General features: G+C 40.9%; 1 long non-coding RNA gene and 1 pseudogene across 1 annotated transcript in view; one reads left to right on the top strand and one right to left on the bottom strand.

Moving 5' to 3' along the window:
* Positions 1-10,202, top strand: part of LOC145722157 (uncharacterized) — a 17,313-nt gene extending 7,111 nt beyond the window's left edge. Inside the window, exons 2-3 of the long non-coding RNA XR_014146216.1 lie at positions 3,821-4,213; positions 8,650-10,202. This is a non-coding gene — a long non-coding RNA (uncharacterized LOC145722157). The remainder of the gene's footprint in view (positions 1-3,820; positions 4,214-8,649) is intronic.
* Positions 4,199-5,789, bottom strand: LOC102742765 (small ribosomal subunit protein eS25 pseudogene; annotated as a pseudogene).
* Positions 10,203-24,770: the final 14,568 nt, after the last annotated feature.

Genomic DNA, 24,770 nt, shown 5'->3' with positions numbered 1-24,770 from the left:
GAGAGGGAAAAGCAGGCTTCCCGCCGAGCAGGGAGCCCAATGCGGGGCTCGATTCCAGGACCCTGGGATCATGACCTGAGCTGAAGGCAGACGCTTAACCGACTGAGGCACCCAGGCGTCCCTCTTTTTTTTTTTTTTTTAAGATTTTATTTATTTATTTGACAGAGAGAGAGACACAGCGAGAGAGGGAACACAAGCAGGGGGCACAGGAGAGGGAGAAGCAGGCTCCGGCTGAGCAGAGAGCCCGATGCAGGGCTTGATTCCAGGACCCTGGGATCATGACCTGAGCTGAAGGCAGACGCTCAACGACTGAGCCACCCAGGAGCCCCTATTTGTGGTTTATATAACAAGTGCAGCTCAACAAATACTACTGAATATATCTCTTGGGCCAGGTACCGATATGGATTTGGCAATAAATGAGACAGATATGGTCCCTGTCCTCATGGAACATCACAGTACAAACATGATGAATGTCACAAAAACAGAAGCCACAGAGAGCTTGGAGAGGGCACAATGTGAAGAGCTGACCTGGATAAACTTTCTGACAATTTGAAGAAAATGGGAACTAGTTAAATGAAACGTTAGTGGGGCAAGGGGCAGCGGAGTGCTCTATGCAGACGGAAGGAAATGTGTTAACGCTCAAAAAGTTGAGTAGAGAGCAAGGAGGAAGGGTGGCCAGAGATAAGGTAAATTTATAAGCAGGGAAGGAAGGACCAGGCATAGAGGGCCATGGTAAGATGTATAGACTTCATCCCATTGAAGGTTTTTATTTTATTTTATTTTATTTTATTTTGTTTTAAGTTTTTTTTTCCCCTAAGATTTTATTTATTTATTTGAGAGACAGAGAGCACAGGTGGGAGGAGGAGCAGGGGTAGAGGGAGAAGCAGACTCCCCACTGAGCAGGGAGCCTGTCTCCAGGCTCCACCCCAGGACCCTGAGATCATGACCAGATGCTTAACCCACTGAGCCACCCAGGCACCCCCCATTGATGGTTTTTAAACAGGCAAATGACATGCAGATTTGCATGTTTGAAAGACCACTATGGATATAGTGTAGTGAATGGACTTCAGGCATAAGGATAGACCCAGGAAACCTGTTTGGAAGCTATTTGAGTAGTCTAAGCGAGAGGTATTAGTGGGGGTGGCACAGAGAGAAGGGGACAAACTGAAGAGAAATTTAGTAGTTAGAATTGGTAGGATAGATAGAATTGATGGGTGATACAATGTATGAAGGAGGAAGAGTCAAAGATGATTCTTTGTCTTTTCCATAGTAGTGTTGATAATGATTTAATTTATGACAAATCGGTTATTTGTGCAATTATTTATTTGATGTCTGCCTTCCTCACTGGATTATAAGCAACCCAAGGACAGGGACCAATCATATGGAACACCTTATTCCCTTGTGTCCATGCCCTGCATAGTATGTGGCACATAACTGTGTTTAAAAGCTATTTATTGGGCACCTGGGTGGCTCAGTCGTTAAGCGTCTGCCTTCGGCTCAGGTCATGATCCCAGGGTCCTGGGATCGAGTCCCACATCGGGCTCCCTGCTTGGCAGGAAGCCTGCGTCTCCCTCTCCCACTCCCCCTGCTTGTGTTCCTGCTCTCGCTATCTCTCTCTCTGTCAAATAAATAAATAAACTCTTAAAAAAAAAAATAAAAGGTATTTATTGGTTAAACTATATTTTTAGTTATAAGCAGATGGGTTTCTGGTGGTATCATTCACTGAGTTAGGGACATGGAGGAGGAAGGAGAAGTTTAGAGAATGAGTTTTGGCCCTGCAGAGTTTCAGCTACCTGTGAAATATCCAAGGGGAAATGTCCTGTGAGCAATTGGAAGTAGGAGTCTAAACCTCAGGAGAGAGATGGGCGGGACAGATATGGGAGTCCTGAGTGTAGGGAAAGCAGTCAAAGCCAGGGAGTATATGAGATAGCCTAATTAGCAAGTTTGGAATAAGAAAAGAGACAGTAGGAGAGCACTCTGAGGAAGTAACATTTAAGGACTGTGCAGAGGAGGAGCAACCAACAAAGGAGATTGAGGGGTGGCCGGAGGTAGGAGGAAACCCAGGAGAAAACGGAGTCTGAAATTTAAGGGAAGAATATTTAAGAAAGAATGAGTCAAGGGTGTCTAATGCCTTTGAGAACTCAAACACAGGAGGTACTCGATAACCAGCTTCAGTATAGGAGGTGGGCAAAAGCCAGAGTGATTTAAGGTGGAAATGGGGTGAGAAAATGGATTTAGCCAATGCAACCAGCCCCCTAATTCATTTATCTGGTTAGTTGTCATCTTTGAAAACAATTATGCTCCAGCAAGGATGTAACGAAGGACCTGAATTTTTAAAAAAAGCATGGAACCTGAGTGGACTTAAGTCCTCGATGAGGCAATCACATGGAGGTTCAGGGGAATAAGGAGGTCTCCAGGGTGAGTGCCTATAAGTAGGAGGAGAATAGGATAGATAACGAATTATTTCATCATTTTGCCTTGGGTCAGCCCTAATCCTCACCTTCAAAGAATGTCAAAGGATTTACTGACAGGACTCAGCCAATGGAACTCCACCTCTCACAGACAGATTTCGCTAAGGCCCTCACTCAAATAGCAAGAAGATAAAGTTCTGTTGAGAAACTTTAGGACATGTCTCCAAGCTTTTCAACATCTTCCCTGCAAAGAAGCTATCTAGTGGAGAGCAAAAAACATTGAAGAAACAGCAACAACAAAACCGCTCTTAGCTGAGAAACTGGGGTTAATATTTAGCTAACTTGTGGTTCGGGGATTTGATTTATCATGTATCATCATTCTTGCCCTTATCTAGTTATAGGGATGTTAACAGAACTAATAAAACCATTTGTGTGAAATGCTTAAAACAAAATCAGTGATAAAAATACAAGGTAATACTTCATTTCCTAAAGGTTTATAAATTAAACATTAACCTAAAGTGCCATTTATTACTGGAGGGTTACACATTCAGTCCAATTGCTAACTAGAAAAATGGAAAGATAAACTACAGATTCTGTCTCTGATTTGGAAATTTCTAGGATTATAAGGTCAGGGAAAGTTGGCATGAAAAATGCCTTTCCAATCCTTAAGTACAGAAAACCAGACCCTCATCACAGCCCTGACCTTGGTGGACCCCCCGGTGACCTTGGGTCCTCGCAGCACCTCAGTTAGGGGGCTGTACACTCACCTACTCGGCCTGGCTAGCCAGGTCTCAGTTTTCTGCTTCCTAAAGGCCTTATCTTCCGAGCTTAAGGGGTTGGGAAGAGTCTTCTCTTCCCTGCATTCTCTATGTCCAATCATTTTCACCTTGTAATCTTTCCTAGAACTTCTTGTTCAGGAGCGGTTGAAGTTGATTTGAATAGAAATTGAGTGGAAAGGGGCACCTGGGTGGCTCAGTGAGTTAAGCAGCCAACTCTTGATTTCAACTCCGGTCATGATCGCAGGGTCATGGGATCTGCTGGTGTGGGGCTCTGTGCTCAGTGTGGAGTCTGCCTGACATTCACTCTCTCCCTCTCCCTCTGCACCCCCTTACCCCAGTCCCCCATCCCTCCTCTTTCTCGCAGATGCACTCACACACACACACTCTCTCTCTCTAAAATAAATAATAAATAAATCTTAAAAAAAAAAAAGACGAGAAATATGAGTGCGGAAAGTTCAGGAAGTCAAATTTCTACAAAAGCAACATCTCCATGGCACATGTAAGAGTCTTATTAATAGGTATGCTAATTCAGAAATTAGGCAAAATTGGGAATAAAGAAGTTATAGGAAAGCTGTCCTTTCAATGTACTTTGGTAATGGCAAACGTGTTTTTGTGTGTATTTCTCCCCAGGGCCTACTAGTGATAATGAGGATTAAGGGGCTTAGAAGCAAACTCCAAAATACCCAAGATGGGAACTCCAAAAAGACAAGTCTTCATTTCCTTTCATCTTCACCCATCTCTTTTTCTCCAGTTAAGTGTTCTTGGATACCATAAGCTCCTTTCTAGTATTGTTTCCATCTCTCATTACAATTTAGAAAAGGGCCCTTAAGTCTGTCCCTAAAATTCATTCATTCAACAAAGACTTAAGTTTCTTTCATTTCTCACCATTGTGCCAAGGGCTGCAGCTACAACTGTGAATTAGAATTGATCCTCAACTTCAAGGAACTTATGGTTTAGTGGTGACTCAAGAAAAAGGAAATTCGAAGACCTCTGGCGACGTAAAGCATTTTCTGGCATATAAAGGTGATAACGCCTGGATCTACTTTTGTAGCTAAGTACATCTTCTGATTTTGTATTATTGAAACCATGACTCCAAGTCTAAATACACCTATGGATTCATATAACCTTACATGTTTACACTGTTAAATTTTAAACCAGTCCTTAAGTAGAGGGCTTTTGCAGTTCATTCATTCTGGGGTTTGTTTCAGGTATTTCTTAATACTGACGCACTTATCAGAAGACTTAAGCATACCCACCAATTTTGAGAGTCAAAGGGCATATGTGTTAATAAGCACAAGGTTTGGTGTCCATAAATATTCTCTTTTCCCCAGTTCCTTTTTTAAAAAAATTAACAAAGTTTTATTTTTCAAAATGTGCAGTTGGCCTGGGATCTCTTCGTGCCTCTTCACCAGCAGCTAGGATATCTCCAGCCCGTGTGTTTCTGGCGTAAATGACTTGAGCTCTGTGCTTTGAAACCAGTTTAATAAGTCCTTTACTAAAGAGCTTCTGAAGGGCTGCCCTGGCCAGGGGACCACGAATCTCCTGTCTCTGAGACAACAGCCAGGGTTATAAGCTTATAGTTGGGAACTTCCTTACAAAGTTTGTCATATGTCGCTTTGTCAAACAAGAATGTTATTGAGCTTGTCTCGAACTTTGCCTTTGGACCACTTCTTTTTGGCCTTACCCCCAGATTTGGTCACTAGGTCTTTGTCTTTCTTGGCTGACTTTTCGGCATCTCTCTTCTTGTCATCCTTGGGCTGTATGGTGAGGCTCAGAGAGCAGCTGCTACCCCCATGGCCTCACTAAGATGCCAGAGGTAAATGACTCTTCTCCCTAGTTTTGATGGCTTTGTTTGCCTTGAGAGACATGTTTAATCATTACGTAGAACTCATATTTAACAAACAGCTTTGCAAAGCTGAGCTGTGATGTCTTCTACTTTGTTAATTTGACTATCTGAAAAGTGTTTTTACAATTTAACATCTGGCTCTTTACTTCAAACACTTGGTGCTTAAAACTGAGATACAGTCAAAGAGAGATAAAAGTTTACGATGTCATACCATGACAATTTAACAATATATATTTTTAAAGATTTTATTTATTTATTTGAGAGAGAGAGAATGAGAGACAGAGAGCACGAGAGGGAAGAGGGTCAGAGGGAGAAGCAGACCCCCCGTTGAGCAGGGAGCCCAACGTGGGACTCGATCCCGGGACTCCAGGATCATGACCTGAGCCGAAGGCAGTCGCTTAACCAACTGAGCCACCCAGGCGCCCGACAATTTAACAATATTTATCCTTTTCCTTTCATTTTCTTTTTCTTTTTTTTTTTTTTAAGATTTTATTTATTTATTTGAGAGAAAGAGAGAGATCATGAGCAGGGGGCAGGGGTAGAGAGAGAGGCAGTCTCCCTGCAAAGCAGGGAGCCCTCTGCAGGGCTCAATCCCATGACCCTGGGATCATGACGTGAGCCGAAGGCAGACACTTAACTGACTGAGCCATCCAGGTGCCCCTTCCTTTCATTTTCTCATTATGAACTCAGTAATTAATCTGTAATCTTTCTACCATTAGTCTTAGTGAATGCTGAGTAGATGAACATAGACATCGAAACCAAGTTTCTTGTGTAGAATAAATCTTGCAATTTCATTTCATTCTTTCATTCAACAAACATTTATTGAAGGCCTTCTAAGGAGAGAAGTATTCAAGGTGTTGAGAATACATAAGTGAACAAAACAGACAAAATTCCCTGCCCCTAAGGAGCTCCCATTTTAGTGGAGCTTGCATTCATTTAACCAAAACTCCTAAATAACCAATTTTGAGAATGGACTCTGCACTGTTAGGGGCAAGGGAGACAGGTGACAGGAATCCCAAATCGTCCGAAAGTTGCAGCATGGTGGAATCAAAGGGTCATGGATTTGCAATCAGAAGACATTGATTGTAGTCTAGCTGTACTAATCCTCTGTTATTTTCTGGGTCTTAGCTTTCTTGTTTCTTAAATAATGGCATCGAATTTCATAATCTCAAAAGTCTCTTCTGGATTGAACAGTCTATTATTCCATAACAGGTAACATGCATTTACTTACTTGCTTAAGGTAAATGGACATACTGTGATTTGTACAGATCATAGAGATTTATTTTTTTAAGTATAGCAATATCCAGGAGTCATCTTAAATTTTTCTTCCTTCTGTAGCTACAGTACAGTATAGAATTATATATTATGTTCAGAGTAATGATCCTGAGGTACTGCAGGATGCTGAATCAGTAAGAGAAGATTTAATTATGTTCATTAGACTACTTACTAAAGCAAGAAAATGCACCAAGGCAATTTAGGGGTATTTCAAACAAAGTGTCTTCTTGTTAATCCATAGTTAATCAGAAACCCAATTAACCAGTATGCTTTATTCCAAGATTTTACTGTTTTTAGACTTATTTATTCTTCTTTACAACCATGACCAAATCACTGATCCAGATCTCAGTCATTTCGCATTTATACCACTAAAATCAATGGATTATTCCTCCCTCAAACAATATAAAAAGCTACCAGAATAATCACTTCAAGAAATAGATATGAGTGAAATGATAAAATTCTGAGTTTTGCTTTAGAACACTCCAGATGTACTCTAAGGTATATGTTCAATTAAAAAGCAAGGAAAATAAAAAGAAATAAAGCAACTATTTTCCAAGTATGCTTATATTTCAATAAATCTTAATCCTTTCTAAATTCCAAATATCTATAAGTTTTTATGCTAAATAAGGTTCTCTGGAAAATCTAACTCACTGGTGAGAGTGTCAGCAAGACTACTTGTCTTTTGAGCTTGTGTGTTTTTCTTTTCTTTTTTTAAGTAAGTTTTGAGACCCAAGATCCAGAGTTGCTCACTCTACTGACTGAGCCAACCAGGCACCCCAAGGTTATTTCTCTTTTATTTACTATATTTAAAAAGCTAAACCTAAAGCAGAATTCTTTGAAATCTTAGCGGACACTAACCTGGCTCAACTTTTTTTTTTTTTAAGATTTTATTTATTTATTTGAGAGAGGGAGAGAGAGAGAGCACAAGCAGGGGGAGGGGCAGAGTGACAAGCAGAGGGACAAGCAGACTCTCCACTGAGATCATGACCTGAGTGGAAATCAAGAGTCGGCCGCTTAATCAACTGAGCCATCCAGGTGCCCCTAACCTGGCTCAACTTTACAGAATAATAAAGCAAGATTTAAAAATTATTTTGGCATTCAATATTTAATTGTAACATTCAGGGAGAATTTTAAGTGTGGCCTATTAAATCTGCAGACTCATTTATCAATCTGAATTCATTCCGGAAATTACAACTTTCTTTTATAGGCTATCCTTTGTACTGTTCCGTGTGGTCTTCAATCAGTGAGGAAATCTTATTTCTCCCTATACTGACCATGAACATCTCAGCAATTATTATCATCCACAATTGCATTTACACTTTTCAAAAAAAAAAAAAAACAACTATACTCTAATTTCCTCTTTCTGTTCCATTTTCCTTTTCTCAACTACTTCCTTTCACTAGTCAGTTAAGCCAGTCTTTTTCTTTCTTTTTTTTATTTTATTTTATTTTTTAAAGAGTTTATTTATTTATTTGAGATAGAGAGAAAATGAATGGGGGGGAGGGGCAAAGGGAGAGGGAGAAGCAGGCTTTCCACTGAGCAGGGAGCCTGACTTGGGGCTTGATCCCAAGACCCTGGGATCATGACTTGAGCCTAAGGCAGACACTTAACCAACTGAGCCACCCAAGCACCCTGGTTAATCCTATCTTTTAGAAACATTACTTTTCAGATCAAGGTAATGCTGGCGTCATAGAATGAGTCTGGAAGTTTCCCTTCTGTTTCTATTTTTTTAAACAGCTTCAGGAGAATAGGTACTATTTCTTCTTTGAATGTTTGGTAGAATTTCCCAGGGAATCCATCAGGTCCTGGACTCTTGTTTTTTGGGAGGTTTTTGATCACTGCTTCAATCTTGTTACTGGTTATTGGTCTATTCGGGTTGTCAATTTCTTCCTGTTTCAGTCTTGGTAGTTTATAAGTTTCCAGGAAGGCATCCATTTCTTCCAGGTTGCTTAATTTATTGGCATATAGTTGTTGATAATAATTTCTGCTAATTGTTTCTATTTCCTTGGTGTAGTCGTGATCTCTCTCCTTTCATTCATAATTTTATTAACTTGAGTCCTTTCTCTTTTCTTTTGGGTAAGTCTGGCCAGTGGTTTATTGATCCTATTAATTCTCTCAAAGAACCAGCTTCTAGTTTCGTTGATCTGCTCTACTGTATTTCTGGTTTCTAATTCATTGATCTCTGCTCTAATCTTAATTATTTCTCTTTCTGTGCATGGCTGAGGCTTCATTTGTTGACTTTTCTCCAGTTCTTTGAGGTGTAAAGTTAGTTGGTGAATTCGGGATTTTTCTGGGTTTTTTTGAGTGAGGCTTGAATGGCTATGTGTTTCCCCCTTAGGACTGCCTTTGCAGTACCCATAGGTTCTGATATGGACCCTCAATTCTATGGTCAACTAATCTTTGACAAAGCAGGAAAAAATATCCAATGGAAAAAAGACAGTCTCTTCAATAAATGGTGCTGGGAAAATTGGACAGCTATATACAGAAGAATGAAACTCGACCATTCGCTTACACCATACACAAAGATGAACTCTAAGTGGATGAAAGACCTCAATGTGAGACAAGAATCCATCAAAGTCCTAGAGGAGAACATAGGCAGTATCCTCTTCGACATCGGCCACAGCAACTTCTTTCAAGACACGTCTCCAAAAGCAAGGGAAACAAAAGTGAAAATGAACTTTTGGGACTTCAGCCAAGATAAAAAGTTTCTGCACAGCAAAGGAAACAGTCAACAAAACAAAGAGGCAACCCACAGAATGGGAGAAGATATTTGCAAATGACACTACAGATAAAGGGCTGATATCCAAGATCTATAAAGAACTTCTCAAACTCAACACCCAAAAAACAAATAATCAAGTCAAAAAATGGGCAGAAGACATGAACAGACATTTCTCCAAAGAAGACATCCAAATGGCCAACAGACACATGAAAAAATGTTCATCATCATTAGCCATCAGGGAAAACCAAATCAGAACCACATTGAGATACAACCTTACACCAGTTAGAATGGCAAAAATTGACAAGGCAAGAAACAACAAATGTTGGAGAGGTTGTGGGGAAAGGGGAACCCTCTTACACTGCTGGTGGGAATGCAAGCTAGTGCAGCCACTTTGGAAAACAGTGTGGAGGTTCCTCAAAAAGTTAAAAATAGAGCAACCCTAAGACCCAGCAATTGCACTCCTGGGCATTTACCCCAAAGATACAGATGTAGTGAAAAGAAGGGCCATATGCACCCCAATGTTCATAGCAGCAACGTCTGCAATAGCCAAACTGTGGAAAGAGCTGAGATGCCCTTCAACAGATGAATGGATAAAGATGATGTGGTCCATATATAGAATAGAATATTATTCACCTTTCCTCATTTAACTCAAACATTTGTATTGAGCAAGTATTGCACATCTAACAATGTGTGAAGCGAGAGTTCGAGGCATATCAGAGATATAGGCTTGGAGGCTGCAGTCAAAGGCTTACAGTCCAGGTAAGAAGACAGCAAACATGTCAGAGCAAACAAAACCAAGAGAAAACCATTACACTAAGCCATGCCATCCTGGCTTACCAGTATCACTTTAGAAACTCTTGGTTGAGAAAACCAAGCAGCTGAAAACTCAGACGTAGAGAAACAAAGTCATGCCACCATCTGCCAGGAAATCTTATGCAAATCTGCAGAGGTGTGAGGCCTTCTCATGCTACCTCTGAACTTTGGAGACTATGTACAGCTATTAGAAAACAAGCAGAGGGCGCCTGGGTGGCTCAGTTGGTTAAGCGACTGCCTTCGGCTCAGGTCATGATCCTGGAGTCCCTGGATCGAGTCCGGCATCGGGCTCCCTGCTCGGCGGGGAGTCTGCTTCTCCCTCTCCCACTCCCCGTTTGTGTTCCCTCTCTCGCTGTGTCTTTCTCGGTCAAATAAATAAATAAAATCTTTAAAAAAAAAAAAGAAAACAAGCAGAGAAGGCAACCAGGTAGACTGGTGGATTTATGTAAACTTGCACACATCTCCTTTCTAACTGTAGTAATTTAGCTGGATGTCACTAAACATGATGAGGCCGTGGAAAAACATGTCCAGGTACAAGTATCAGAAAACTGTGAGTGTGTGTGTGTGAAAGAGAGAGAGAGAGACTTAGGCTGGGGGAAATCAATCAAAAGATTCATGATCAGTGATCCAACCTGTTCCACCAACATAAACCCATGTGTCATTGGGTGGAAATGTCACCAGACAAGAGGCTTGATCTATTAACTACCGCCTGACTTATGTGTACCATATAAAAATATAACTACAAGACATATCTTTCAGCAGGTACTGTGCCACACAGACATGTTCTTGTAAAGTCACACATCAATCTGGGGATCACTACAGTCTCACTCTAACCAAGCCTGTGATAGAGACTGACTTTTAACCTCAGCAGAAGGCTTGTGCATGCCTAGGGCAGTCTCTCCCCAGTTCATTCTAGTTTCACAGTGTGGAGGTTTTGGATTTCTGATCTGGCAAGAATGTTCCACCCCATGCCTTCTATGGGATGTTTACCGAGATTAACCCATAGGTAAGGAAAAGAAACTTCCTCACCTAAAAACATAAGGAAGCGGTGCACTCTGCAGGACAAAGTGGCAACTGCAGCCCTAGTGATTTTTTTTTTTTCTTTTTTATTAAGGACAGCGACCTGCATTTCTTCTCTCCACAATGTGGCGCTGCTGTTCTCAAGGTCATTTTTCAGCTGGCTTAGGGTAGAAAGACGTGGGGGGACAGAGAGGAGAAAGTACAGGGTTGGGGCACAAGGGATTAGGAAGAGGGAGAGGTTAAGAAAGAAAGCCAGTTCTTTCTGCCAGATAGAACGCCCTAGCACCTCAAATCAGATACACTGCAGTAAGTAAAGGCATTTCCTAACCCAAGTAATTCATTTTGGATCATTTAATCCAATGGTTCTCAAACCTGGTTGTTCAACAGAATCACCAGGGAAACACTTTCAAAGATATCAATTCCCAGATTCAATTCTACCCCAAGAAACTGATTCATAAATTCAAGGAGGGGCCCAGTCATCTGTCTTTAAAAATCTCTCCTGAAGATCACTGGGGGTTTGTCTACACAAGACTTGGAAGGAAAACAATAGTTTAGCAGGAATCAGTCCTTGCAGGGCTCTGCAAATAGGGCTTCCATTTTTCAATTCAGTAAGAGCAAATGTAGTGAGAATCTATTCTGTGCCAGTGAGTTCTCTAAAAAATAAGAGCACAATTTATTGAGTAAACTCATCTATATCTTTTAGGAGCTTACTAAGCAGACCTCTGTTTGGTGTTTTCTCTTGCCCGTTTTTGGCAAAAACTCTGTGACACAACAGATTCATAATTCCATAGTACCAGACCCCACTGGCTCCCTTTTATGTACCAATCATCCCAGTTAGGGAACAGGGGTGATCTGGCTATCTTTGGCATCATTCAGAACTGAATTTGTATCCAAATTTAACAAGTCATCAACTATGGGACATTTAAAAAGTTACCTAACCTTTCTGAACCTTTATTTATAATAGGAGATAGTCCTACCTGCTTCTGAAGTCTGTTATAAGATTCAAGTGAGATCATTTAAAGTCCTTAGCAAACTGCCTGGTGCATGGTGTTTAATAAATGTCATTTAGTAGTAGTAGTAGTAGCCTGCTCGCTTGGTCTCTAGAACTTGTCTCAAGCACTTGTGTCATCTAGTGACTCTATGTTCATGGTTTTTCCACGTCCCAATGCCCTGTTTTGAGAACTGCTGGCCTTGCCTCTAATCAGCTGTGAAGAAAGTCAAGTAAGGAAAGCATGCTCCCTCCCCAGAAGGGGCGCGGGTAGATACAATAACTATATTTATCCATCCTAATTCCCTTTCCTATCCCCCTCTCTCTCTGTAATGTTAGAATGATATAGTTGGAACTATACCTGAGCACGAGTTTTCAGACTTTGATGAGCAATAGGATAATCAGGAGCACATATAAAAGGTGCAGGTTCCTAGGCCGCTTGGCAGGATTCTGATTAAGTGAGCCTGGTGTGGAGCACAGGGGTTTCCACTTTAACCCCCAGCTCACACTTTGAGACCCAGGGCTTTAAAAATTACGTAGTCCCAGGTGATGGATATGAACAAAACTTATAGTGGTGATCATTTCACAATATATGTATGTGTCAAATCATCATGTGGTACATCTTATGCGTATACAATGTTATATATCAATTCTATCTCCATAAAACTGGGAGAGGGGAGGACAGAGAATTACCGAGTCCCAGGGTAGCAAGTTGAAAAGCTCTCAGAGGCCAAGCAGATCATGCACGTGTTTGAAGGGGCAGAGTGTAAGGTAAAAAAAGGTGTGATGCTTACCAATTAGAATTGGAAAGTATGTGTCTTTCTTTCTAGAAATTAAGTGATAATGCACAAACTGAAATAATTTTCTAGACAAATAAAATCTGTCTTTAAGCCCAGAAAGGTAAAAGGACTTGTTCAATGTTACTTGAGTAGTGGTAGAGCTGGGCCCAGAGTCTCACTTTGTGAATACTCTGGTCACCACACCATCTTATTTCACAAGTGGATTCAATAGTCTCCTTCTTCTTTGGCCTATGAAATCTCAGACCCAGTGGGAGGAAAGGAAAAATAGCATCGAGAAAGTCCAGCTCGGAGGATTACTCTAGCCTGGACTATTCCACCAAACAGAATTTTCTTAGGGAAAAGCAGCAAGAGTTCATGGAGGGGGCCTTTGCCCTGGGGCCCTGAGTACCAAAGCTTTCTCAAACTACAGACAAATGCTCTCAATTATTTTGTGATAGATCTTAACACTCTTTAAATGTTTATTTTCAAAGCAACCAAAAGCAGTTTGTATCCTTCCCAAGGGAACTATCCACCTGGTAATGGTGATCAATAACAAAAACTATCAGACTATACTAGTTTTTAAAGATGTCCCCAACATACCATTAAGTGGAAAAACCAAATTGCAATAAAAATGTAGACTGTGAAGCAGTGGGAAAAAACACATACCTACATATGTATGTGTGTATATATATATATATAATGAAGGGACAGGAGAACGTTTGGAAGGTTATGTTCCTCTTAACAGTAAATGCCTCCAGAGAATGGGACTGAGGAGAGGAGAGCGTTCCCGTTTTATTTTATATATCTCTAAATTTTTGAAAAAACAATTAGAACGTCTCAGTTTATACATCTCCGCAAAAATCAAACTACGGATAGTAAATAAATAGCAGTGATGAGAGCATAGTTACTTAATCTCTCTAAATTCCCACATAAAAACCGAGAGAGCAACAGAAAGCAAAACAAAAATCTATGGACCACATTTTGCAAAGCTAGGTGACAAGGTATCTCCATGAATGTCGGGCAGGGCAGAGCAAATCAGCAACAGCCAAAACGTTCGCATAATTTCAGCATCTGGGCCAGAAAGCAACAAGACCTCTGACAGGCACCCCACAAACTGGAAAACCCCCAAACAGCCAAGAGGAAAGGGAGGTGAGTCAATTTGAGAACACAAGATTAAACTGAGAGTTTGGCCTAATCCTATTAGTGGCTGAGGGCATGGGGCCCATAGTAAAATCTGAATCTTAGAACAATCTAACCCCTTAGCATCTCTTGACACTGACCAACCAGGGCTTCATTCTGGGACATGGCCACACACTGAGATAATCAAAATTAAGCAGAATTGGGATAACAGAGTCAAGGAAAGAGAAGGTCCAGATCAAGTCGGGGAGGGAACAATGTCAGGAAGCTCCAGTCAGCAAGCCACCATCCTTTTAAACTATACTTGTATCTCCCAAAATTTTAGGAAAACCAATAGCACATAAAAATAAACAACAGAGGGGCACCTGGGTGGCTCCATTGGTGAAGCATCTGACTCTTGATTTCAGCTCAGGTCACGGTCTCAGGTCCCAGGATCGTGAGATTGAGACCCCATCAGGCTCTGTGCAAAGCGGGGAGTCTGCTTGAGATTCTCTCTCCCTCTATCCCTGCCCCTCCACCAGCTCGCATGCCTGCACGCACACACTCTTTCTCTAAAAATAAATAAATCAACCTTAAAAAAAAGAAACAACAGAAAAGTATCAAGGTTAAATCCAATAAAAGTCATTATCCTGAAAAGGAAAATAAGCAGCAGAATAACATTTCTACAGATAACATAAGCACACCAGAAAGACTACGACTGCTATACTCTGCTTCAAAACAAACAGAAAACCATTGAAAAATAATACAAGACATAAAAGAATAATAGAAATCCAAAATAGAAAAGCTCAGAAATAAAGTGATAAAACTCATGGAAGAATCAGAAATAAAAGAAAAAAAATCAGAAATAAAGATTAAATGATGAGGAACATCACAGTGAAAAATACCACAGATGATGCCTTAAGATAAATAAAAGGTGAAGAGAAGGGAATTAAAACACCCCCCAAAAATCAGGGCACTTGGGTGGTGCAGTCAGTTAAGCATCTGACTCTTGATCTCAGCTCAGGTCTTGATCTCAGGATCATGAGTTCAAGCCTGCATTGGATTCCATGCTGGGCATGGAAACTACTTTAAAAAAATTAATTAATTGGGACGCCTGGGTGGCTCAGTTGTTTAAGAGTCTGCCTTTGGCTTGAGTCGTGATCCCGGGGTCATGGGATCGAGTCCTGCATTGGGCTCCTTGCTTAGCGGGGAATCTGCTTCTCCCTCTGCCTGCTGCTCCCCCTGCTTGTGCTCTCTCTCTCTCTGACAAATAAATAGATAAAAATATTTTTAAAAATAATAAAATAAAAAATTAATTAAAGAAAAGAGAGAAAGTGACAAATACCAAAGATAAAATAAGAACATCGAATGTAAGGATAATGAGGTATCAATACTCATCATTGGGAGAGATCCCAACTATATCGGGAAAATAAATGTTTAGAAATTTTTAACTTTTTAGTTTAGCTTAAACTAAAAAAGATTAAAAGTTCATTCAATGCTATTGAAGTTGTTTCGCTAATGAGAACCCAAACCCCCTTTCCTAGGGAAGGTATCCTCTACCTAGTTACAAAAACAAACACTCAGGTGGAGAGAGTAAAATGGGTCAGAATCCCTTACATCTTGGACTGATCCAGATTTTATGCGTCCTTATGCAATGTGGGGAACCGTCTTTAAGAAAAAGAATACAAAAAAATGCCTTATTTCTGTAAATTTTACAAAAACATGGCAGTTCAAGGTGTCCTAATTAAGCATGGGAAGTTTACCTCTACCCATGCCTACTTCTAATACCAGAATAGGCTGTCCTCTAGCTTTTTTTAATGATTTTTTTCAAAAAGACTTCATTTTTCCAGAGCAGTTATAGGTTCACAGCAAAATTATAAGCAAAGTACAGAGATTTTCCATATACTCCTGTCCTCACACATGCACAGTCCCTCCCATTATCAATATCCCCCGCCAGAGTGGTACCTTTGTTATAATTGAGAACCTACACTGACACATCATAATCACCTAAAGTCCATAGTTTACATTCAGGTTTACTCTAGGGGTGGAACATTCTATGGATTTGCACAAATGTATAATGACATGTATCTATTATCATGGTATCATGCAGAGTAGATTCACTGTCCCCCAAATCCTCTGTGCTCTACCTGTTCATCCCTCCCCACCAATCCCTGGCAACCACTGATATTAGTCTCCATAGTTTTTGCCTTTTACAGAAAGTCCTTTAGCAGGTTGCTGTTGCTGACACAGAATAGCTTGCCTTTATTTTTAACTTTATCCTATTTTCTATTTTTTTTTATTGTGGTAAAAAAATACGTAACACAATATTTACCATCTTAACTTTTTTAAAAAAGATTTTATTTATTTATTTGAGATAGAGAGAGAGCACAAGTGGGGGGCAGAGGGCGAGGGAGAAGGAGGCTTCCTACTGAGCAGAGAGCCCGATGTGGGACTTGATCCCAGGACCCCGGATCATGACCTGAGCTGAAGGCAGACGCTCAACCAACTGAGCCACCCAGGTGCCCCCATCTTAACTATTTTTAAGGATACAGTTCAGTAGTGTTAAGTATATTCACATTTTTATGAAATAGATCTATTCTCTTTCCTCTTGCCCCAGACCATCTCCTTTTTTTGTACTATGTCTCTTAACAGCATCCTTATCATTCAGATTCAAAATCTCAGAAATAACCAACAGGTTCTGACGACTTCTATTCCACTTATTAACTCCAATCAGTTCCACCTGTAAGTTCTGTTGATTGAGTCAGCCTCCAAGATGTTTCTCATCTCATCAGTCCCTTCCTTCCCAAAGTAATAATTGCAAGAGTTTTATAAGTGATTCTCTTAGCTCCAGGATCTCTCCCTGGAGACATTTTTTTTTACCAAATTAACATTTTTAATAAAAGTTTTTACTCATGTTACTCCTCTGTTCAGAAAAAACTTCAGTGACTCCCCCTACAAAATAAAATGTGGTGTCCTTAGCCTATCATAGCAGGTTCTGCATAAGGTGCCATAACTTATCTTTTTAGCCTCATCTCCAACAAGCATAGCTTGATTTCAGGTGATCGGCAAGAAGAAAAGAGCCATTTTTGATGTACAAAGCAGAGAATGCATCTCTATCAAGATCATTCCATAACACTACTGTGACACTGATTTCATCAGTATTCTCACTTCAAGAATGCCTTTCCTATCCCCAAACAATGTGAGAGTACATGCTATTGTGAAATCACAGGCAATAAAAATAAAATGTCCATGCTTCTTGCATGTCTGCATTATTTTTCTTTTGGGAATAATCGAAATATAACTTCTCTGGAAAATCATGGAACCAAAGTACTGAAAAAGACTCTTCTGATCTATCCACTTCTCTTTATGTCCATTGTTACCATCCCTAGCCAAACCCCATCTTCTCTCACCTGGACTACCACAATAGCCTCCTAAATTGTTCTCCCTGCTTCTATTCTACACCCCTCTAATCCATTCTTCACACAACAACCAGAATACATTTCCCATAGTATAAGCCATACATGATACTCCCCTGGCTTCCCATTGTCCTTCAAATGAAATCCAAACACTTTGAAGGCTCTTTCTGATCTAGCTTGGTCTACCTCTTTGATCTTATCTCAAACCATTCTCCCCTCTTTGCTTACTATGCTTCAACCATACAGGTATTCCTGGTGCTCCGTACACCTGCCTAACTTGTTCCTACTTTGGCCCTTTGCATTTGCTCTTTCACTGGAATGCTCCTCCCTGAATCTATGCCAGATGGCTCCTTCTTATCTTTCAGGTCTCACCTCATAAATTGCCTCCTCTGAAATGCCTTCTATGACCACACAATCTAAATAGGCCTTTTGGGGTGCCTGGGTGGCTCACTCGGTTAAGCATCCAACTCTTGATTTTGGCTCAGGTCATGGTCTCAGGGTCCTGGGACCAAGCCCCAAGTAGGGCTCTGTGCTCAGCAGGGAGGCTGCTTGAGATTCTCTCTCTCCCTCTCCCTCTGCCCTTCCCCCCCAATCGTGTGCAGGTGGGCACATGGGCATACTCTCTCTCTCTCTCTCAAATAAATAAATAAATCTTGGGCGCCTGGATGGTTCAGTCGTTAAGTGTCTGCCTTCAGCTCAGGTCATGATCCCAGGTTCCTGGGATAGAGCCCCACATAGGGCTCCCCACTCCGCAGGAAGCCTGCTTTCCCTCTCCCACTCCTGCTTGTGTTCCCTCTCTCGCTATGTCTCTCTGTTAAATAAATAAATAAAATCTTTAAAAAATAAAGTTAAATAAATAAATAAATAGGCCTCTGATCATTTCCTATTAATTACCTTGTTTCATAGCATGTATCATCTGAAATTATTTTGTCCTTTGTTCATTATGTATCTCCTCCCCCACCTCTGTAGTGTAAGTTCCAGGACATGAGTTGGTCTCTGTTTTCTTCCCAGCTGTATCCCTGTCCATAGACAGTTTCTAGCACAACACAGGTGCTCATTAAATATCTGTTGAATGAATGAATGAAGGTATTCAAGCAATCTGAGAGCAGAGCAGCCTGTTCTCTCCTTAAATATCTCCAGAGAAGATTCCACCACTTTCTGAAAAATGAATTCCAGCATCCAATAACTTTTAGTTGTCAGGAAGGTCCTCCTAATATCCAACTTAAATCCTTCCTAAGGCAATTGCTGTCTCTTCTTGTTTGGTCCTCAATGGAATCATTAAATTGCCTTTTTATAGTCAGTAATAAATTTGTTATTGGCCCTCTTAACACTAGTGCTACTTCTCACATTTTCTAACACTGTTCTCTTCTGTCCTTGTCAAAATTCTCTGGCTCAAGCTTCATTGGTGAGCCCAACACTGAATATGAATATTACTGCTTGAACATGCCTATATAAGGAAATCTCAACATAAAAAAGTAGTCTGTACATCATCTCACCTCTTTCTTGATCTCTTTTTCTATAGGTTCTGCATATGAATTCATAAGGGTCTTTTGTGAGGATGCTTGGACCTTCTCAAGAATCTGTAGGTGCAAATGAGAAGTTGCAAAATACCGCAAGGGTGTAGATCCTAGAAAAGCTTCCTCAACATGGCCAGCCCCCCTGTGCTTCGGCTCCCACACAAAGCCGGTCACAGGTGCAAGGTCTGAAAAAAAATTTTTTTTTTTAAAGATTTTATTTATTTATTAGAGAGAGAGAGAGAAACAGCATGAGAGGGGATAGGGTCAGAGGGAGAAGCAGGCTCCCCGCTGAGCCGGGAGCCCAATGTGGGACTCGATCCCAGGACTCCAGGATCATGACCTGAGCTGAAGGCAGTCGCTTAACCAACTGAGCCACCCAGGCGCCCAGGTCTGAAAATTTTTAAAAGGGGCGCCTGGGTGGCTCAGTCGGTTAAACGTCCAGCTCTTGATCTCACCTCAGGTCTCGATCTCAGGGTTGTGAGTCCAAGCCTTGAGTTGGGCTCCACTCTGGGCATGGAGCCTACTAAAAAAATTAAATATATATATATTTAAAAATTTATTTAATAAACAAATATTTCGTAAACAAGATAATAAGGACCTCCTGGGGTCCAGCTGCTCGGACTGCTCCCACCTAAGCAAGGGGCCAGGGATGGGTCCTAGGAAAAGTCCCAGACTGGACCAAAAAGTCCACAAGTGCCACTTATACCAGCAAGACCCTGTACTACCGGCTGACAGGTAAAGCCTGGTACAGCAGGGAGTAAGCCCCAAGAACCAGGATATGACCCAGTATAGGCTGCAAGGACCTGTCTTATCTTAGCTTGGCTGCCCCAATAACTCAGCCTGCACCGAGGTGATGACCCCACAGCTCAAAGTTGGGATGCCAGCCCCTCTTTGGCCTGGGACTTGGACCCCAGAAGGAGCAGACAGCTGGGGGCAGGGTGGGATGGGCAAAACAGGTGATGAGGATTAAGGAGCACACTTGTGATGAGCACCGCGTGTTCTATGCAAGTGTTGAATCACTATATTGTACACCTGACACTAATATTACACTGTGTTAACTGGAATTTGAATAAAAACTTAACAAAAAAGAAAAGAAAAAGGAAATCAACCAATATAATTCATGTATTTTTTATAATAAAGATAGATAACATGTTTATTCACTAGATGGATAAAATGTATAGGATAAAATTCAACATCATTCATAACTTAAAAAAAAATCTCTTATAAAACTAGGAATAAGTGGGAACTTTATCTGATAAAGCCTCTACAAAAACTCCCTGTATCGGGTATCCATCACCGCATGACAAATTACCGCAAAGCTTAATGGCCTAACACGATAATAAACATTTATGTTCTCACACACTGTCTGTGGGTCAGAAATTAGGAGCAGTTTAGCTGGGTGGCTCTAGCTTAGAGTTTCTTAGGAAACCCTAAGAATATTGGTCAGTACTGCAGGTGTCTGAAGGCGGGACGGGGGCTGAAGGAGCCCCTTCCGAGGTGCCTTACTCACAGAACTGGCAAATTGATGCTGGCCGCTGGGGGGAGGCCTCTCTGCCACACTGACCCCATGGAGGGTGCATCAGTATGCTCCCAACACAGCATCTGGCTTCCAAAAAAGAGCAAAGGGAGGGGCACCTGGGTGGCTCAGCCGTTGAGCTTCGGCCTTTGGCTCAGGTCATGATCCCGGGGTCCTGGGATCGGGCTCCCTGCTCGGCGGGAAGCCTGCTTCTCCCTCTCCCACTCCCCCTGCTTGTGTTCCCTCTCTCGCTGTCTCTCTCTCTGTCAAATAAATAAAATCTTTGAAAATAAATAAATAAATCCCTAGTAATTAAAAATGTATCTTACTGATTTAGAGACAGACAATGTAACTAATGAAATAAAATAGCCCATGCATAAATGGAATCTTGGCTTATGATAGAGCTGATAGTAAAGAGCCATGGAAAGGATGATAGCCTTTTTGATAAATGGTACTTGGTTACAGATGAAAAATAACTAAATAACTACCTTACCCCATACACAAAAATCCATTCTAAGCGAACCTGGAAGCCAATGTAAAGAGTAAACTATAATGGAACACTACATCAAAAACTAATGATGTATGGTGACTGACATAACATAATAAAATTAAATTAAATTAAAAATAAAAGAGTAGACTGTAACATTTTCAGAACACAACATCAAAAACTATCTTTACAACTGATGGGTAGGAAAGCATTTCTTAAAGAAAACACAAAAGGCACAAGTTACTACTACTACTACTAATAATAATAAATGTGTTTGAATCTCAGATGTCAACAATTCTACAAGGCACCATTATATTAAGAAAGGAAAAACATCACCAATTAAATTGTAGGACAATGTTTTCTTATTACTTAGAATTTTTTATCTTACACTATTATAAACTTATTTTTTAATTTTACTTTTTTAGATTTTATATGCATGCATAAGAAAGAAAATTTGAGGGAAATAAACTAGTCAAAATATTCCTAAAATGTTTTCATATTTAGAGCCTGAATCTTAGCAATAGTTTTTGATTCCATTCTTGACAGCTGTGTTTTCCACATAGCAGCATCCTCTACCATCAGGAACCCTGGTGATGACTGCGCTTCTTCTTTTTTTGTTTTTAATTGAAGAGTATTTTGCTATGAGATTGGATATTTATTTAATAAGATCTGTGTTCAATGTGGACTCGTCTCTGCGATTAGCTGTGGAGTGTTTGTTGTGCCAGTCTTTGGGTCGTTTTCTGGGTTATTTACACTGATGGGGGGTGTTACCTAGTTGTGTCAGTAGGACAGGTGAGCTTAGGGCCCTCCTACCCTGCCATCTTCCCTGGAACTCTTCAGGATTTTCTTCCAAGCCAAGGCACCTATTTTGCAAATTTTGACACTTCCTTTGACACTTCCTTGATTTACCAGGAATTGTCAACAGCATATTTCAGCCAATGACCAGGATTTATATATTTTCTGCATAGTCTTTAAATAGTCTCTTGTTTGATGGGGAGCCTGGAAGGTTCAGTCAGTTAAGCATCCAACTCTTGATCTCAGCTCAGGTCATGATCTCAGGGTTGTGAGATGGAGCCCAGTGTTAGGCTCCCTGCTGGGTGTGGAGCCTGCTTAAGATTCTCTCTCTCCCAGGATGCCTGGGTGGCTCAGTCGGATAAGCGTCTGCCTTTGGCTCCGGTCATGATCCCAGAGTCCTGGGATCGAGTCCCACATCCCACATCGGCCTCCCTGCTCAGCGGGGAGCCTGCTTCTCCCTCTGCCTGCCACTCTCTCTCTCTCTCTGGCAAATAAATAAAATCTTAAAAAAAAAAAAAAGATTCTCTCTCTCCCGTTCCCTCTGCCACTCCCCTGTCTGGAGAGCTTTTTCTCCCCCTCTCTTAAAAGAAAAAAAAAAAGTCTGTTCTTTGAAATGTCAAAGAATTGCCCTTGTCCAGTATGAGATTAGGAGTCACAATCAGGTCCCTGGATGGGCAGGTAAGAACAATTACACCATGACTTGTTGCCTGGCTGGCAGGCATGGAAGACTCATCAATTGTAAGAGATGCTGTATTAGTTTCCTATGGCTCCCATCCCAAATTACCGCAGCTGTGGGGCTTAAAACAAGGCGCATTTATTCTTTCATTTCGGGAGGCTAGAAGTCTGCAATCAGTTTCATCAGGCCAAAAGCAAGTATGGGCAGGGCCATGTTCCCTCCAGAGGCTCTAGGGGAGAACCTATTTCCTTGCCTTTTCCATTTTCTAGAGCTGCATTCCTTAGCTCATAGCCTCTTCCTCCCTCTTCAAAGCCCAGCTGCAGAATGTCTTCAAATTTCTCTGAACTTCCATTGTCCTGTCACATCTTCTCCCTTCTGTCACTGCAATCAAACTTCCCTCTGCCTCTTCCTTATAAGGACACTGGCAATTACATTTTAGGGCCCTCCCAGATAATCCAGGATAATCTCTCCATCTCAGAATCCTTAATTTAATCAGGCTTGCAAAGTAACATTAGCCATATAAAGTAAGCGTCACAGATTCAGGGTTTCAGACATGGATGTCTTTGGAGGATACTATTCAGCCTACCACAGATGATAAATGTGAAAAAATATGCATCTATGAATTGATGAGATATGGTAATATCAATAATGGCTAATTTGCTTTTGGGGCACCTGGGTGGTGCTGTTGGTTGAGCGTCTGACTCTTGGTTTCGGCTTAGGTCATAATCTCAGGGCTGTGGGATTCAGCCCCACGTCAGGCCCTGTGCTCAGCACCCAGAATCTACTTGAGGTTCTCTCTCTCACTCTCCCTCTGCCCCCCCCACTTATGCTCTCTTTCTAAATAAGTAAGTAAATAAATAAATCTTTTAAAAATTAGTTAATTTGATTTCATGTGCCAAGTACTGTTCTATGAGCTTCACATATAATTACTTATTTGTTAAGTTTGACACAAGAGACTACCTTTACAACCTAGGGGTAAGGAAGGATTTCTTAAATAAGATACAGAGGCATGAACCATAAGTGAAATGATAATAATAGTAATATGAATAAATTGCTATTAGTAATTACACTAAATTATTACATTTTGTTAATTATAACATTAAAATTAAGAAGTTCTATTAATCAAAAGACACTATAGAAAAAGTGAGAAAACAGGGCGCCTGGGTGGCTCAGTTGGTTAAGCGACTGCCTTCGGCTCAGGTCATGATCCTGGAGTCCCGGGATCGAGTCCCACATCGGGCTCCCTGCTCAGCGGGAAGCCTGCTTCTCCCTCTCCCACTCCCCGTTTGTGTTCCCTCTCTCGCTGTGTCTTTCTCTGCCAAATAAATAAATAAAATCTTTAAAAAAAGAAAAAGTGAGAAAACATACCACAAACTTGGAGGAGATATTTGCTATGCATACAGCTGACAAAAGTTTAACGTGCAAGGTATATAAAGAATTCCTGGGGCGCGTGGGTGGCTCGGTCGTTAAGCGTCTGCCTTCGGCTCAGGTCATGATCCCAGAGTCCTGGGATCGAGCCCCACATCGAGCCCCGCATCGGGCTCCCTGCTCCGCGGGAAACCTGCTTCTCCCTCTCCCACTCCCCCTGCTTGTGTTCCCTCTCTCGCTGTGTCTCTCTCTGTCAAATAAATAAAATCTTAAAAAAAAAAAAAAAAGAACTCCTTATAAGGAAGAATTTATATTCATTAGAAGAGGAAAGACAACCTAATAGAAAAAGTAGGTAAAAGACTTAAACATACACATCATAAAGTGCCTAAAGGGGTGCAAAACACTAGTTGGAGTGTAAACTGTCACAATTGCTTTGGAAAATAATTTAACATCATCTTGTAAAATAGAAGATGTGCTAACCCTATGATCACAAATCCCACTTTAGGTATATACACTAAAGAAACTGTTGGGCTACGTGTAACAAAAAACATGTATAAGAATATGGACAGCACCACTGTTAAATACTAGCCCAAATAATAGCAGCAGTAAAAATGGATAAATCTGTACAATTGAATACTCCATATCACACTGAAAATAAACTCATTTCAGCTACATATAACAGTGTGGATAATCTCAGGAATGTATGTTAAGTGACAAAAAGCAAATCGCAGAAAAATACATACGGTACAATTTCATTAATATAGTTCAAAACACCAAGCCAAACAATATTGTTTAGGAATAAAACATATGAACAGCAAAGGCAAGCTAAAAAAAAAAATTAGTTTTCCCTATCAATTTTTCTTTCCTAGTCTTGGCATATTTCTTCCAATCTTGGCATCCAGTGGAAATGGCTCAAAGTAAAAAGGAATGGGTTACCCAGGATCCCTGGGTTACTGATTGCTTCCCACCTGGACTTTCCGTATAAAGACCGGGAATTCTTTTTTTTTTTTTTATTCTTATGTTAATCCCCATACATTACATCATTAGTTCTAGAGGAAGTGTTCCATGATTCATTGTTTGTGCATAACACCCAGTGCTCCATGCAGAACGTGCCCTCCTCAATACCCACCACCAGGCTAACCCATCCTCCCACCCCCCTCCCCTCTAGAACCCTCAGTTTGTTTTTCAGAGTCCATCGTCTCTCATGGTTCGTCTACCCCTCCGATTTCCCCCGCTTCATTCTTCCCCT

The sequence above is a fragment of the Leptonychotes weddellii genome, chromosome 6, assembly GCF_054177405.1.
Source record: "Leptonychotes weddellii isolate Sample4059 chromosome 6, ASM5417740v2, whole genome shotgun sequence".
In the NCBI taxonomy this organism is placed as follows: domain Eukaryota; kingdom Metazoa; phylum Chordata; class Mammalia; order Carnivora; family Phocidae; genus Leptonychotes; species Leptonychotes weddellii.
The sequence above is the reverse complement of the archived record's forward strand: the minus strand, read 5'-3'. Positions and strand labels throughout refer to the sequence as shown.